This window comes from Fukomys damarensis, unplaced genomic scaffold (assembly GCF_012274545.1).
Source record: "Fukomys damarensis isolate Sample0158 unplaced genomic scaffold, DMR_v1.0_HiC HiC_scaffold_9, whole genome shotgun sequence".
Taxonomy (NCBI): Eukaryota; Metazoa; Chordata; class Mammalia; order Rodentia; family Bathyergidae; genus Fukomys; species Fukomys damarensis.
This window is the reverse complement of record NW_022900921.1, coordinates 27,487,963-27,492,493: the sequence shown is the minus strand read 5'-3', so window position 1 is coordinate 27,492,493 and position 4,531 is coordinate 27,487,963. Positions and strand designations below refer to the sequence as shown.

The following is a 4,531-nucleotide window of genomic DNA, read 5'->3' as shown; positions in this document are numbered from 1 at the left end:
AAGAAACAAAAAAGAAAAGCCAGTACCTAACTTAAAGGGTAAAGGGGAGAGGGTGTGATGAGAAAGAAGCACACAGTATGTGTGCAGGCCAAAGCAGAGGATTTTGAAGCAAAGTACAGGTTGCTGGCTTTTTTTCTTTCTTCTTTTTGAGACAGGATCTCCCTGTGCAGCTCAGTCTGGCCTCAAATTCAAGCAAACCTCTTGCTTCAGCCTCCCAAGTGCTGCAGGTGTTCTCCAACACATCCAGCTCTGATTTCTACTGAAAAGTCAGGAAATAAGGCAAAATTCTGCCCCCTCGCTACTGGCTGCAGGTTGTTTTTGCAGGTGCCCAGGAAGGTTTTGCAGGATAAGGGCAGATGTATTAGTGACCTCTGACCTTGGGATTTCCCCCAGCAGACTCTGGGGATTCACTGGCACTTCCTGGAGTCAGGCCCAGATTTGGGGAAGTAATAAGTGGGTCATGCAGGAAAGAAGACAGGGCAGGGATTTCCTAGCCAACTAGGATTAGAGAGCAAACCCAGAGCCCCTTCCTTGGGCACCTGTCACAAGAGTATGAGCCAGGTCCTGCACAAGGTGTTTGGGCCCAGCTGGGAACATGAGGTACAGCCACATGTAGACAGCCTTTGTTATCATGATACAATGTGATGATAGTTCTAGTGGGTCAGGGAAGTCAGAGCAAGCCAGCACATTAGAGCAGGCTTTAGATGTGGTCTTTGAGCTATACCCAAGAGTGTGAGCAGGACTTTGTCAGAGGCAAGTAGGAGATGTTGAGGACATATTAAGCAGAGAAAACACAGCCAGAGGCTTGGTGGCTATAGGGTCCCTATTTTGTTTGTTTTGGTACCTTTGGGTTTTGTTTGTTTGTTTGTTTGTTTTTGATACTGGGGATTGAACTCGGGTCCTTGAGCTTGAAAGGCAGGCCACCGAACCGCTGAGCTAAATCCCCAGCCCCTGTTTGTTTGTTTTTGAGACAGGGTCTCATTATGTAGTTGAGACTGACCTGGAACTCACTATGTATCCCAGGCTGGTCTCGAATGCAGCGATCCTCCAGCATCAGCATCCTGAACCCTGGGATTACAGGTGTGCACCACCACACCCAGCCTGGGTCCCTATTTTTTTGAGGCATGGTCTAGCTATGCAATTCAAGCTGGCCTTGAACTCACTGTGTAGCCCAGGCTGGCTTGGAACTCATGGTGATCCTCCTGCCTGAGCCTCCTGAGTGCTAGGATTACAGGCGTGCGCCACCATTCCCAGTCGAGGATCAATTTTTGAGAGTAGGTTGTAGATAAGGTATTTTCTGTGGCCTTGGGCAAATCACTGCACCTTGATGAGACTCAACTCTGCACCTGTAAAATAACCCTGGCTTCCATAATGCCTGACTTCCAGTGAAGCAGATGTTAGTATACTTAACAGGCCCAAATCTTCTCAACCAGGAGGAGGAGGATTATTGAGACATGCAGTGATGCGACAGGGCTATATGCAAGTCAAACGGTGTGATATTGAGGTGAATCTAACCTTGCACGCAGAGATAGAGTTCAATACAACCTGGAGATTCTGTTTTTGGTACTGGGGATTGAACTTGGGACCTTGCGCTTGCAAGGCAGGCAGCAGAACTGCTGAGCTAAATCCCCAGCCCTTAGTACAATCTGGAGATATAACTGCTTCCTGAAAGAGATAACATAGGAGCAGAGCCTCAAAAGGCAGGAGATAGGAGTAGACTGGTAAGAAAGAAAAGAGAATGCAGGCAGGTGGTGCAGCCTGAACAGAGGCAGAAAAGTGGCAGGCAGAGAAGGCAGTAGGAAGCACTCCATGGTGTGGGAGAGGGGCTAAGGAGGAGTAAGCTTCAAAAGATTGGACAAAGAGAGCTTGATAAGTAAGTACACCCTGAAGGCCACAGGGAGCCACTGCAGACTCTACCCCTATAGAGGTAGGCACCTTTGAATGTGGAAATGTTTTGTAACTGCTTTTATGTGGTGGGGAAAATAAAGGGTTAAAGTGGATATAGGCAATGAAGGAAGAATGGATGATAAGGAACCAGTTAGAGACTGGGCATGTAGTTCAGTGGTAGAGTGCTTGCCTAGCTTCTTGTGGCCCTGGGTTTGATCCTCAGTACTGAAAGAGGGAGAACATGAATCATTGTTTATCAGAACTTAATCTCATGCACATGTAATTTTAACCGTTGATAGATACCAAGTTTGGCATTTTGGGTAACATAAGTAACGGTGCATCAAGAATTTGACCTTGTGTGGTTTAAGGATTGCAAACAGCTTATTGTGCTACTAGCTGCACATCCATAGTAATACTGATTGTTGGTCTAAATACTTTGCAGATGGCAGAATCACTGAGCTAAATCCCTGGCCTAGAATAAATGTGTGTGTGTGTGTGTGTGTGTGTGTGTGTGTGTTTTGTACCGGGGATCGAACTGGGGACCTTGCACTTGAGAGGCAAGAGGTAGAACGACTGAGCTAAATCCAGCCTCAGACTACCTTTTCTATCCTTTCCATTGCATACCTTTCCTAAAGCAGGAGTTCTGACTCTAAGGGAATAGACGTTTGTATAGCTTAAAAGACTTAAAACAATTCATAGTTTTTGCTAATCTTCCCAGTAGGTTGTATCCTACAGAACTTTTTAAAAAAGAGCAAATAGAGTATTATGTACAATAATCAGTCTGTTCTGACCCAGTTTTTCCTGAGGACAATTGTTAATCAGTTTCCTGTATATGCTTTCAGAACTAAAAAAAAAAAGAGCCATTTTCCGCTGCCTGCCTCCTTTCAGAACTATTTTATGCAGATGTGGTATATATCCAATTAAAAAATTGATAAGAATGTTACATCCTGCTCAGTATCCTGGTTTTAATTTTTTTAAATTTGGGATTAAGAAATATATACAAGAAGCATAGAAAATGAGCCCCCACCCCAAAACAGATTTAATAAATACCAATTTTCACTGGCACTGTTTGTTTAGGTTTGTCTTGGAGATAGCCCCATGGCAGTACAACTACAGGGGCCTCTTTATGGTAGCAAACCCCAGCTTTAGAGTATTACTGGTGTTCTGTTTATATAATCAATTTGGATATAATACCCACTTTTTCAAAATTTATTTTTCATGGTACAAGGGATCGAACTCCGGCCCTTGCGCTTGTGAGGCAGGCGGCGGAACCACTGAGACAAAGCCCCGCCCATTTAATTTATTTAATACCCACTTTCATAAGGTCTGCCTGGGGAGGCATTAAGGCAAAGGAAAACAAAGTTAGGTCTTGACTTTGATTCATTTTTCTGCTCTGCCATACTTTCCAGCTATGAGGTGACCTCAGATAAGTGAAGGCTTTCTGTTTTTGTGATGCTGAGGCTTGAATCCAGGGCCTGGCACTTAGTCACATCCCTTGCTGGAGTAAGTGCTTTTTTTTTGTTTGTTTGTTTGTTTGTTTCCTTTTTTGGGGTGGGGAGGTACCAGGGATCGAACCTGGGATGGAGTGCTGTCTTGATCTTCATTTCCCCTATCTGTAATATGGGCTAGTTTAAAACACACACACTGGGGATTAAACCAGGCTTTCACACAGACTAGGCTAGGCAGGTCTCTACCACTGAACTACATCTAGGCGGGGGCTGGCTGTCTCAATCCCTCTCACAGTAGTCTCACAGCTACTGGGAAGAGTGGAAATCCGTAAAGTACAGAAACTTCGCTGGGTTTAGTTCCCCAGCTCCTTGGAACAAGAACCTCTCTGCGGGGACACAAACCCTCTTAGGTCGCTGCAGTTTAGTTTTAAAGCTACAATCTGTTCCCCGCCCCTCTCCCCTGACCATGCTGGGGGCGGGGCGGTTAAACATCTCTGTGACGTCAGCATTCGTAGGGCCAATCCTCCTGGCCGATAGACGTTAGCTCGTTTGCATGAGTCGCCGGTCATTGGTCTTTTGGGCAATGCTGGGTGAACAGGCTTTTAAAGGCGCCGGGTAGTATAAACAAGGAGCTGTGGGGCGGCTGAGTCATGATGTCATCGCAGCGCTGCAGCTCTTGGGGGTGACGTCATCGCCCGGAAGGTTTCCTGCTCTTTGGACCATACTGACTCCATAGGCCGGTTTAAGAGGCTGCCCCTGCCTCGCCTTGTCCGAGATCAGACCCCATTGCACTCCAGTGGCCTAGGAGGGGGCTATGACACAGTAAGTCAGGGCTGCAGCTCTCCGGGCGGTACTCATTTCTTCCGCAGAGAAACTGAGCCTCAGAGGCGCGAGTACTTGGCGTTTGAATAGCAAGTCCGATTTGTAGCCCATCAGTCTGTCTACCTCGTAGTATTTTCTTCATCTTTTTGTCAGATCCTATGACCCCGCCCCTTGCCTTTGACTGTGTCTGCTGTTACTTTAAATGCGAGGTGCGGGCGGATAGGAAGCTTATTTAAAACAAAAAAAATCTGTCTTTCAAGATGACTGCCCGCTGGTCACGTGCCCGGGGCGGTGAGTGATTGGTTTTCAGTGCCGCCCCGGGGCGGAGCCCTTGGTGTGGGGCGGGGCCGCCGCGGTCTTTCCGCTGGCTACTG

At 46.9% G+C, this 4,531-nt stretch overlaps 1 protein-coding gene across 2 annotated transcripts in view; it reads left to right on the top strand.

Annotated features, from left to right (window-relative positions):
- Nucleotides 1-4,531, top strand: part of Rnf44 (ring finger protein 44) — a 17,448-nt gene that overhangs the window by 1,861 nt on the left and 11,056 nt on the right. Inside the window, exon 1 of one of the 2 annotated variants that reach the window (XM_010622114.3) lies at nt 3,224-4,157. The exons of the other annotated variant lie outside the window; for it this stretch is intronic. The gene's annotated coding sequence lies outside the window, so the exon portion shown is untranslated. Of the gene's footprint in view, nt 1-3,223; nt 4,158-4,531 lie in introns of those variants that run through there. 2 annotated transcript variants of the gene reach the window in all.